This window comes from Lissotriton vulgaris, chromosome 1_1 (assembly GCF_964263255.1).
Source record: "Lissotriton vulgaris chromosome 1_1, aLisVul1.2, whole genome shotgun sequence".
Lineage (NCBI taxonomy): Eukaryota > Metazoa > Chordata > Amphibia > Caudata > Salamandridae > Lissotriton > Lissotriton vulgaris.
Window position 1 is genome coordinate 1,668,414,709 of NC_141685.1, and position 13,494 is coordinate 1,668,428,202.

A 13,494-nucleotide genomic window follows, 5' to 3' on the forward strand; every position below is an offset into this window, starting at 1 on the left:
AACAGTTCAAGAAACCCAATGTTACCTGTGAGCCCACTCTCGTGCCACCATGCCGGCCATGTTTGTGCCGACCAATGGTTACCGAAGATGGCGCCAAAACCCACACTCCCTGCCGAGTCGGTCCACAAACCCAGCTCCTCGGAGGAAACCGCTGGTTTGTTCCACAGGACACGACCGTTGAAATCCGCCAGGAATGCCAACCATATGCGCATGTCCTGGCGAACCTCTGCCGAGAGTCTTGTGCGGTGATGCCCTTCCCTAAGGCCAACCATGGCTTGAGCAATAGAGCGAGAAAAGGGGTGAGCCATTGGTATCACTCTAAGGGCAAAATTAAGCTGACCCACAGCCTGCTGCAACTGATGCAATGTTACTTTCGTCTCGTTAATACATGCCTCGAGTGAGGCCATAAATTTCAATACCTTCTCCTTAGGCAAACGGAAGCACCCCTCTTCAGAATCGAGCTCAATTCCTAGAAACTCGAGTGAAGTAGACGGCCCCACTGTTTTGCCCGGTGCTAGTGGCACGCCAAATATTGTCATGAGATCACAAAATTTACTCAAAGCCTGCGCACATTCCGTGTCCCCAGCTGCCCCCAGAAACAGAAAATCATCCATGTAATGCATAACCTGCGTAAAGCCTGTGGCTCTGGTGAACGCCCATTGTAAAAAACTACTGAATTTTTCAAAATACGCACAAGAGATGGAGCAACCCATTGGCATACATTTATCCATGTAATAGCGTCCCTGGAACACAAAACCTAGCAGACGCTGATTCTGTGGGTGTACCGGGAGCAACCGGAACGCTGACTCGATATCCGATTTTGCCATCAGCGCTCCGGGCCCCAGGCGATTCAACATGGCGACAGCCTCATCAAATGAAGCATACCGCACCGAACAAACTCCCGGGTCAATCGCATAATTCACGGAAAGACCCTTAGGAGCGGACAGATTATGTATTAACCGAAACTCACCTGGGTCCTTCTTGGGGACTACTCCCAACGGTGAACAAACAAAATTATGAACAAGCGGGTTCGCATATGGACCCGCAACCCGACCTCGGGCCACCTCCTTTGCAATCTTTGCCTGTACTACAACCGCATTCTGTTGAACCGACAGTTGGTTTTTACACAGTGCTTCCCCCCGAAAATCCCCCGCCGGGATGCGGAAACCACATGAGAAACCGTCCCTCAACACCCCAGCGGAGACATGATCAGGGTATTCGTTCAGCCAGGGGATCATTGATGTCGATGGGAGTAGGTAGCAGCGCCCCTCGGCCGTCATTAGACCTGTTTGGCGCCGCCTCTGCCCCCTGTATCGCCATTCTTGGCTCTGCATGAACTCTCGGGGTGTGAAGACTGTCCGCACCCTGCACACTCATGCCTGAACTTGCACGTCCCCTGTGGTCTAGTGCACTTGCCCCTGTTGAAGCTCCAACAGACCTCTTTCTTGCCAGAGTTCCCATTACTCCTTGCGTGCTGGTCACTACCGGCGCCCGCTCGAAAGGGGACCGCCGGGAAATGGCGGGAAGGCTCTGCCCCATTCCCGCTAAACGAAGACGGCTTTGTCGAGTTTGACCTGACCTGTTTCTGCCAGGAAATGGAGTCGAAACAATCCCACGTCAGGGATGAGTCGTGCTCCTTGGCCTTACGAAATTTGTTATCATAACCCAACCATTGATCACCATCGTACGATTCATAAAACTCCATTATTCGTGTCTGGTAACAAGCCAACTCAGTCAATACCTCAGGCCTACGTTCCCCCATGATTGCAGTGAACATCCCAAAAGCCCTGGCCCAATTAGCGATTGTCTCATCAACTCTGAAACCCGCCATTTTTGCTCGCCATACACTTGGATGCAACAATTCCTTCTGATTTTTAACGTGTTCTATTTCATAATGATCAGTCAATAGCGAAAATATGTTCACGTATTTATCCGCCCATATCATTTCCTTTGTGGCCAACGGTATATGTTGTACCACCTTTTCCCTTCTTGAGGGTACCGACCCCTCCCCAGCCATTGGCAACGGCTTCTTACCCGAATCAGTAGCTGAACTTGCTGCTGCCGCTGTTCCAACGCCTGAAGACGGTTGTTCCGCGGGAACCTGAGGGGGAACAAAAGGACAAGGTGCCTTCGCAGCATCTCGCGACTGCCGCAACTGCTTCATTATTAGTTTGGCCTCTTCGGCCGTATCCCCTGGAGCTATGGCACCCTCACTATTCTTGCCCAACCACGCCGCCAACTGGGCGGCCAACTCGGGTGGCATATCCCCCTCGTTCACCGGTGTAACTACGACAGGGATCGGCTGTCCTGCATCCGGAATCGGAACTGGGGCCTCCACTGGCCTGACCGGGCTCGCCGGAGGTGACTCTGGAACCGGAGCCTCACCCCCTGCCGCCCTGTTCCTGGCCCTTTTACCTCTCCCGGCAGGGACTATCCCCGGCAATGCTGGTCCGATGACTTTCTTAGGCCGGCCCGTACCATTCATGGCCGCCATCTGCTTCTTCATATTCGCCATGTCCTTCACCAGCATACGAAGCATTTGGTCGGTGCTAACCTTCTTTCCGACCCTTTTGCCCGGCATTTTCTTATGATAGTCGACCGAAAGATCTTGGAACCAAAGTTCGGAGCGCTAGAAGAGAAAACACAAGGATTACAAATTCTCAAAATTGGCTCCTTGTTCCGTCTCGAGCTCACGTGCAACGGAGAGGTGCAGCTTCTGAGCACAGGAACAAGAGGATGCTTCCTTGGATTGTCGCTCCTCTTATCCTCCTTCGGGCGGGCGTGGACCCTCCTCCAATCCGCCTACAGGGCGTGGCCAACGGTGTAGGTGTCTAGGACAACCCCTCTTTGGGCGGGAAAAGGCGCGCCCCGGCTACGCCGCTTCGGGCATACCAGCCGAGACTCGCCTCCCGCCCAAAAATGGCTTCCCGGGGGGATCGGGGTACTCCACCATACGTTCGGGGGGACCGAGCGGTCGCCCCTTTCCATTTCTTTTTGTGTTAAAACAGAGAGTTTCTTGAAAGTAAGAGGGCAGGCAGCCAAGAAAGTTCAGATAGCATAATGGTTAGTGGCAAGAGTGCTTGTGTGTATAAAATTCACATCCTCTACAATGTCTGAAGTAATCAGTGTATTTCTGTTTCCTTATGTAATCAACCCTTGACTAAAGTGAACTACTGGATACGATATCTCTTCCCATCCCTTTTTCCCGCAGCCTTCTTTACTGAAGTCTTGCATTGGGTGGGAGTCTCAGAGGGACGAGGAGTGAAATATTCCAGTCATCCATGATCTCCCTGCGGTGGAGCTCAGGTATTTGTTTGGATTTGTGACAGGTTATCTCACATTTGTGTACTATCAATCGTAATGAACACATCCCCGATGAGCTCACACAAAAGCCACAGAGTCTTCTGAGAAAGGTGGTCTGGCACATCATAGCAGCAAGTTCACCAATCAGGTGAGAAGAAATGTCTACTACCAAGACTGCCACCCTCAGGGTCAGAAATATGTCCACTGAGAAAAAAACCTGAGAAGGATGAACCTTCTGAGCCTGAAGAGCCAGGGGCAAATCTCAGTGAGGAGCAAGAGGAAGATGTTAGCGTCATCTGGCAAATTATTGCACCAAAGTGAGCATCTTCAGCAGGCTTTCCTGCTTTATAGTGGGGGTCATCTCATGAGTAATGACTGGGACATGGTCGAGATATATGGAGGCATGTAAGCAGCAATATATACATTACATGCACAGCTTTTCATCACTTAAATTCATTTATTAATTACCCTATTGACATTTACTCAAAGTAACACTTTTGTCCAATGAAGCTTGGCTATAATCTCTGCAAACCCACGTCTCTTCTGTAGCGTTAAAGAACTCTAAATTGTCTTAAAACACAGAAAGACCAAGCCTCAATCAATATCGTAGGCAAAGCTTTTGAGCTTTGACAGCTTGGAAAGTTTAGTTGACTTCTTTAGGGTGAGAAGTGACTATTTAGTATTCTAACTTCTGGATCACTGAAATAATATCGACCTCAAAAATATCGAGTTGCCAAAATATTGTTGACAAAATATCGATGGACAAAATATCGAATGGCTATCTTTAAACAGGTAAGTACAAAAATATCGACTCTAAAATATCGAGTTACTAAAATATAGACTGTAAAAAATATAGTTTTTTTAAAATGTCTTTAAATTAAGTTAATACTAATGTAGTAATAAATATATTTAGTCTAAACTTACTTTAAATTATTAAAATATTGTTATATTAATAAATATTTATTTTAAATTAAAAATAAATCTAAAAAAATAATACATATATATTTATATAATTTTTTTATATTAAATAAACATATATAATAATTTTACCGTAGCATAGCAAAATAGTTAACAATTATTGTAACAACTGTAGTGAATTCTACAATAGCTAAATCGTTGGATAGCGTAGGGGTAAAATTTACTATTCCCACTCTAGTGGGTGCAACAGTAGGGAAAGCGTTGGATAGCGTAGGGGTAAAATTTACTATTCCCACTCCAGTGGGTGCAACAGTAGGGAAAGCGCTGGATAGCGTAGGGGTAAAATTTACTATTCCCACTCCAGTGGGTGCAACAGTAGGGAAAGCGCTGGATAGCGTAGGGGTAAAAATTACTATTCCCACTCCAGTGGGTGCAACAGTAGGGAAAGCGTTGGATAGCCTAGGGGTTAAAATTACTATTCCCACTCTAGTGGGTGCTACAGTAGGGAAAGCGTTGGATAGCATAGGGGTTAAAATTACTATTCCCACTCCAGTGGGTGCAACAGTAGGGAAAGCGTTGGACAGCGTAGGGGTTAAAATTACTATTCCCTCTCCAGTGGGTGCAACAGTAGGGAAAGCGTTGGATAGCGTAGGGGTTAAAATTACTATTCCCACTCCAAAGTGTGCAACAGTAGGGAAAGCGTTGGATAGCGTAGGGGTTACAATTACTATTCCCACTCCAAAGAGTGCAAAAGTAGGGAAAGCGTTGGATAGCGTAGGGGTTAAAATTACTATTCCCACTCCAGTGGGTGCAACAGTAGGGAAAGCGTTGGATAGCGTAGGGGTTAAAATGACTATTCCCACTCCAAAGAGTGCAAAAGTAGGGAAAGCGTTGGATAGCGTAGGGGTTACAATTACTATTCCCACTCCAAAGAGTGCAACAGTAGGGAAAGTGTTGGATAGCGTAGGGGTTAAAATTACTATTCCCACTCTCGTGGGTGCAACAGTAGGGAAAGCGTTGGATAGCGTAGGGGTTAAAATTACTATTCCCACTCCAGTGGGTGCAACAGTAGGGAAAGCGTTGGATAGCGTAGGGGTTAAAATTACTATTCCCCCTCCAGTGGGTGCAACAGTAAGGAAAGCGTTGGAAAGCGTAGGGGTAAAAATTACAATTCACACTCCAGAGAATACAACATTAGGGAAAGTAAATCTTTCATATATAAATCAAAAATCTAACAAGAAATATCTAATAATAATTAATAAAAAGTAAATAAAAATGTTATGTAATAGAATAAATAATAATTGACATTTAATAATTAACAATAATTCTTTTAATTATTCACCTATTAATACAAATTAATTAAACATAAACAATTAATTATTTAATAATTAAAAATTATTTCACTATTATTTCCAAATAAATAACGTGTATTTTTTTATTTAATTAATTATTAATATATTACTTTCCACCCTATGCCCCTATAAACTCACAACCCGCTACAGAAATTAAATTAGTAAAATTCACATAATAACCAATTAATCAATTATTATAAAATAATTAACAATTATTATTAAATTAATTAACACATATAAATTAATTAACAAATAATTACTAATTACTATCAATTAATAAATTTACATATTTAATTAATTATAATTAAATTACTTCCCACCCTATTCCCCTATAAACCCACAACCCGCTACAGAATTACATTACGCAATAATTATAAAAACAAAAATCATTTATTAAAATATTTATAACATAAATACACACTTTTCACAAATATTATTACATAAAAATACACTATAAAATATTGTATATTATTAAAAAATCGATATTTTTGCTATCTATATTTTATACAGTCGATATTACTTCACTTACCTTAAAAACAATATTTTTGTAGTCTATATTCTGTCCGGTCGATATTTTGTCCAGTCTATATTATTTACTCGATATTATGTCCAAACGATATTTTGGACTCGATATTATGTCTGTGCACCCTAACTTCTACACCAAGCTGCCCAAAAGCTGTGGGTTAGCAATCCACACAACTCAAAATCACTTTAAATTCCGTTAATGAGAACCATTTAATCTTACTTTGTCTCGGATGAAGATTTTATTGCTCAATTAATTACATTTAGTGCATTTACATCAGTCAAACTTTAAAACTAATAAAAATGTAAAACTGAACCTTTGTAGCAATGATCAGGCTGATGACTCAGTGGCATCATCATTTATTTGTGATTTCTAATATGTCCAATTGTAACCTGCATAAAACTAGTCTACATAATTATCACATGATTTATTTATTATTTCTGCATGTGAATTACATGTTATTTTTTCATGCTGTTTTATGTTTAGATTTATTAAACATAATGAATCATATATTTTGATTCACTTTAGTTAGACCTTATGCAAAAAACGTTGACAGAAGTGGACGTAGGTGTCTTACTCAATTTTGAAGTAAATGGGTATGTCTGCTTGCTGTGCATAATACGTTTTCTGTTTCAGATACCAGCGTCCTTGTGCGCTCATTTGGAAATGTTATTATTTGTTAGCCTACAATTCGAAGGTCGCAGAGTAACAATTAGTTGGCTTCGACAGTATCAACACCTGCCTGGGATGAGAAACTGAGGAGGTGAATACTCCTTTGTGACATATCGTGAAGGTAGCAATGAGGCATTGTATTATCCGTAAGAAAAAAAACTGACAACAAATTCAAAGAGAACACTCAATTTTAATTGGTACCTGCCCACAGGGTGTCTGAAGAATGCATCATTTGGATTCCTGCCTCTTGAGACCAATATTACTTATTTTTCTGCTCATAGAGATACTCTCAAGGGCAAGTGCATTTCTCCTCATTCTAATTGCAACCTTTACCTGCTTCTTCTTTCGATTCCATGTTTGCAAACACCTGCAGCTTCCTAATTGTCTTAACCTTCCCACAACCATGGCTTAGTTTTAGGAAGTTTCTTTTGTGAAAACGAGTCTTTGTCTTGATTTACATGTGTTTCCTTTGTAACACAATAGTCGCTTTACCTACTGGACTACTTGAAATATATTCATGTATGATGTATTCAGGTGAATCTCGATTTCTGCCTAATTGATTTGACTGAGATTGTAACTTTACTAATTTGCTAATAAACATGTATTGTTTGGAATCTACTCCTATCTGTTGTTACTGTGGGGTAATGTCTGCTTCACTGTCAATGAAATGTTGATGAATTTGTGACTTCAGCCTCAGTTCGACATTAAGGTCCATCCTCGTGGGCATAGCAGAGGTCTGAGTGTGCGGCGAGTTAGGGTGGTGCAAATACCATCCTTGTCAAATCTGCTATCAAATATGGTAGCAGAGGAGGGTTCTCACTGCGGTGTAGGTTGTTAGAATTTGCCCCAAAATCCATCTGAATCTGCTAAAGGCTCATCCGCGTCCCTGAGTTTCCAATGGTCCATTTTGGAGAATTGATGTTTTCCAGCAGCCCTGAACTTTTGCAGAGTCATAAGATTATGTTAGCATAGAAAGGTTATGCACCTTTGAGAGTGTTGTTGAAAGTTGTGGTGTTTTTGGGCTTTGATGAGTTAGTATATTACATGGTGAAGCGTCCTTCTGAGTCCAGAAGGGTTCTGTTTTGTTGTTAGATCTGTGATGCTGGCTGTTGTATTTTGCTCATGAAGATAGATTTACTTGTTGCAGAATTGGAGTTTTTGTTATTGGATTTGTCGAAGTCTAAGATATTAAGGGGCAGATTTACAAACCCCTAGTGACACTTTGTGCTGCTGTTTCGTCACTTTTGTGACGCAGCAGCAGCTTAAAGAATGCGGCCCATTTACAACGTGACGCATCTAGCGAGATGCGTCACGTTGTAAAGCCCTGCGTCACATTTTTGCAGTTCCCATGCAGGAAAGCCTTGTAAAAGTGACGCAGTGAAATCTACAAGATTTCACTGTGCCGCTTCTAGGATGCCACTGCGTCAAAACCTTATGCCTGCTTGAAGCAGGCATGAGGAGTGACGCACTACAAGCCTAAACATGCATTGCTGGAGTTGCGTTGTGCTTGCAACATGACTCCATCAATGCGTGACTTTTGGGCCAACAGTTGCATCAGAATTTCTGACTCATCTATCAATCCTTGCGCCATGGTGCGCTGTATTGTGAATATGGCGCATCCATGGTGGTGCAAGGGTATTGCAGGCTGGCGCAGGAAAACTGACGCATCTCTACAGATGTGTCGGTTTCTTGTAAATTTGTCCCTAAGTATATTATATTGTTACTTATCTGTTAAGGTTTGTGGTGTTCGGCAGTGAAGCGCTACTGGCCGAACAATAAGGATAGGGACTGAATTTCTATTATGAGAATGTACTAATAGAGATTAGTGTTTGGTTAGTTCTTTTGCTCAGAGAAAAAGACAGCACTAGTCAGGGCGATTTCCAGCAGTTCGAGGTTTCACTTCGTGTTCAAGGTCTACCAGGCTTTTTCCCTGTGAGTCTACATAATATGGTGATTTTCCACATGGAATGGGAAGTTTAATTGAGTGTATGCTGTTAGGGTAAAGTAAATGTAAAGAATGTCCCTTCAGAATGCCACCTGACCCGTTTGGGCACCCGGATGCGTGAAACTTGTAGCCTGGGTTAGAGGGACCACGAAACAACTAAGGTTCTGCTGGTCCTCTTCTTCGTGTTTTTAATCTTGGCATGGATCCCCACCTAATAAAGCAAATTCATGGGAATGTCCGAGTCAATTTTAAAATTCACTATTTATTCACCTTTACACATAATCACCCACCAAATGACTAATACACCGTTCACAGACATGGGCGGTGTAAAAATCTCCCATTGAAAGTGCCCCCCTTTGTTTGGGGTGAGGGGCCCGCTTGGCATTGCAGTGCCCGCCTAGCGTGGAGCTGAACCCAATGATGAAGCATGCCATCTAGGTGTTTGAGGGTTCAAAATCCTAATTATTGGATACCCCTAATTAAATAAAAATGGTACACATCAGGACACCTCTTACATGAACCTCACCAGATTTTTAAGCTGTGAGTAATGCTATGGAACATCACTTTTTTTTATTTCTTTTATTATTGAGAGGAGGGATGTGTTGGATCAATCTAAAATCTCCCCAACCTCTTTTGTTATTTAAGATATGGAGAAGTACTTTCAAGTGATTACATTTTTGAAAACTAAGGTCTTCCAGAAAGAGGATGATTAATTGAAAATCTTGACGATCACCCAGGAGTCTAAAGAGTCAGTGCATGCTCACTATGAAAATCTCATGCAGGTTTTCAGCCAGCATAATGGTGTCAAAAATCCTGAATGGGGGGAGGGATCTTGAAAATGTTGTGTCCCTTTTCGTTCTTGGTTTGTGCCCAGAGATTTGTTCATATATCAAGTAGAATGTGATTAGCTGGAAATCCAAGGTGTTAGATGAAATCCTGCAATAGGCAAAATATTGTAGTGATGATTTGAAATCCAGACAAAAGAAAATTAAGGAGAAATTGATATAGGCTCAGAAACAATTTGTCCAGAAAGGATTTCAGAATGGTTCGTATCCGGCAAATTCTGGCTATCTTGCTAGTGGTGGAAATTGAGTGCAGGAAGTTGGATACAAAGAGAGGCACACACCCAAGGCCATCCTGTCAAGGGAGGAGACTCCCTACCTGCTCCCATGGCCCTTTGTCCACTCTCTGGGAGCAATAAACTTCTCACCTCTGGGGAGTCACAGAGCTGCACACCCAGCCTGCATAGCCAGGCCTGCAGAAATATTTTATAGTCCTACTTTAGTTAGTGGTATAACGATTGCTCACTACTAGTACTCAATCTACAGATTCTGGCACATTTAGTACCATATGCAAGGGACTTATAGGTCAATTAAATATGTCATTAGGTATATGCCAATCTTTACCTTATTTAAAAGAGAGAACACAAGCACATTACCATTGGTTAGCAGGAGTACAGTGTGAAGAGTCCTGTGGTCAACAAAAACAGGCTCTGCAAAAGAAAGCAAACAAATATGGGGTAATGCCCTCGAAATATGAGTGTTTCCTAATCAACTGAATATAATCAACATTAGCCCCTTAGCCTACCAAGCTAGAGGCAAAAAGTGAAGGTAGAGTGTACCCCGCAAGCCCCCAAGGGCTGTTGATTGTATTATTGTATTGACTTGTAGATAGAATTATTATCCCTGGGGTTCTTCTACATAATATTTGACGCCTGCATACGGTTCAGAGTTGAGACTGGCTAAGAGATGGAAGCAGCTGCAGAAGAACATCACTAAAATGTAGGTAGCAGTGCAGGAAATGCGAGGATCCAGTTGGACCCAAAATCTGGCAGATATTATTGTGCCGTCGCTGGGATCCAGGCTGGACCAAGTGAAATATGCTGAATTTGTCCCTGTGTAAGTTGCCAACTTCAGGACACATTCAGCAGAACCCGCAAGTTGCCTCCTTTCCATTCTGAGCAGCAGCGTGCAGGCTATGAAGGGACTTTCTTACTTTCAATTCCAACTGATCACAAAACAAATACCGAATGTAAGGGCCATCAATCCTCTGTTTGTTTGAGTATGATCCCGGCTGGGAGCTATCTGGAGCCTAACACCTGGATACCAATGCAACTGTGAGAGATAAGGGCACATAGCTTGTTATCACTTCAGAAGTACTTAAGAGAAATATTGGAGGCAGGTTTTTTACTTTGTTCAACCCCAGTATATAAGCGATGTGCGTGCACTGAAAGAATGTCAAATGTATTGGTCAGTCTGAGTAATTATGCAAATAATTTAAATAATATTTACAAACCGATTTTTTTATTCAATGCTTCAATAACGCTACTCATCCTGATGTAGGGTGTTCGAATGCTTACATGAGACATAAACATTATACACTGACATGAAAGTAAACGTGTGCAAATCAATGTACAAGATGTGTTGTTACAGAGGACAATGAGGGACACAAGGTCTAGGAGTCACATATTGTCTTCATTGGTAGCATTATATGGTAAGAGTACATGGCCTGGAAAAACATAAACTCAGCATTTAAAATGTAACCCAGTGGCTGGGGTGTCTGCAGAAATAAGACTTTATGACTGGCTAAAGGAACCCTTTTTATAGTAACAACAGATTGACACAAAACAAATAGTAAGTTTCTACACCCATGCTTTGCAGTTTGCCTGCAGCTCCTTGATGCTGGTTCATAGCTCACTGTGCTACATTAGAAGGAGTGCAATTTCTGAACTTCATGTAACAAAAGAATCTCTGTGTCAAAAGCAATGACACTTTTACTATTGAAATATGCGATCTGCATGTTACACAATGTTCTGGGCAGAAGACATATTAACCCTCTATGCTACTTTATGAGTCAAAACTGTGATTGGATAAAACACAGATTTCTCCAGCAACCGCATTAACCATCAGAGTTCTCTTATCAATATTATTATCCACTGAGATTTGCTGACCACATAAAGCTCTCCGCAGCAGGTGCCTTAACACCATGAGATATTTTAGAATACAGCCTTTGTAATCAGGTGAGGCACAAAAGATTTACTATCATGGTTGTTCTTGTTGCTATTTTCTTTGCAGTGGAGTTAAAAAAATATATATACGTTGACTGTGAGACTCCCCCGTCATGACTCCACCTCTCGTGACTCCACCCCCTTTCCATCGCCACACCCCGATCCCTAATTTATGAGCTCCCAGAGTATTTTGCTTTTCTATTCCAGCACGGATTGGCTGAATCAAAGTAAGTGGACAAAGATTTAAACCAAATTCTTGAAAGGGTAGTGATTTAGACAGTTGCAGCTAAATGAATGGCAGGATGGAGAGCAGCAGGGCGTCTGGAGCAAGACAAACTTGCAAATGCCAGAAACTCTGCCCCTCATTTAGTTAACACAGAAAAGCGATGGCTGCGCACACACTAAAATGCCAGGAGAGACTGACACATGTCTGGGCGGTCAAATAATAGCAGATGCCCATTCTAATGGGATAGCAGCAAGTGCAGACCTTCTGGGTCCCACCTCCAATGGCTTCATATGTGACACAGGGGAGTAAGGCAGGCCCATGCAGCCCTTCGGCAAACCTCCAGGGGACCCCAAACCCTTCACAACTTGCCCTTTCAGGCCAAGGTCAATGAATATCTGTCAGATATGGGAGACTCAGAGACCTCTAATCACATTCTGCTGGGGCCCCCCATCGTTTTGATGTACGCCACTGATGTGAAAGTGCTTTAAGTTGCAAGACAGAAGGAGAGGTTAGAATGGGAGAGACCCTTGTTTTTGGAAATAGGATTAAAAATTACACTCTTTAGATTCTCTCATTCCCACATGTATAATCCAGAAGGCACTAAATAAAGCCCTGAGATGTTTTCAGGTACCACAAGCACAGAAAAATGTTACTCAAGGACCACCGACCATTCGGGCATCATGGCACAGACCAATGCCCACAAGAACTGTACCAAAAACAGGCATCCCTGAGTTTCCAGGGAGTTCTCCCCTGGTTCTTTGACCCCAGTCAATATAGTGCCTGCGAGCTAACCTACACTCCTGAGCAACAGGCCACCAAACAACATCGTAAAGAAACTGCAAAGTAAATGGATAACACAAGCGGAGAAAAGAAACGCCTTCCGAGTGCCCCCAAGCCTCTAGTGCAACACAGGCACAGTTAATGCCTAAAAGAGTGCCTATACTCCGAATCAATACAAGCACCAAACAGAACATATATCTAGGAGAAATATGGGCCTCACACCACCACTGGAGCCAGGCACAAACGAATTAATTGACTGAAGGTAATGCCATCACCACTCAATGTCCTAGAGAGGCTCTAGTCCGTGGGCATCAACCGCACCAAACAGTGTCCCCAAGAGATCATACACCCTTGGAAATACAGGCAGTAGATGTGCAACGCAGGCTCCAACACACAAAACCCTGGGAGACCACGTTGGCTCAAGTGTCCCTAAATAACAAATGCAACACAGGCACTGTACAAAAATCCCTCTGAGACCACGTTGGCTCAAGAGTCCCTAAGTAACAGGTGCAACACAGGCACTGTACAAAAAACCCTCTGAGACCACGTTGGCTCAAGAGTCCCTAAGTAACAAGTGCAACACAGGCACTGTACAAAAAACCCTCTGAGACCACGTTGGCTCAAGAGTCCCTAAGTAACAAGTTCGATCCAGGCACCAAACAAAAACCCTGAGAGACTTTGTTGGCTCAAGTGTCCCAAAATAACAAGTGCAACAAAGGCACCGTAGAAAAAAACCCTGGGAGACCATCTTGGCTCAAGAGTTCCTAA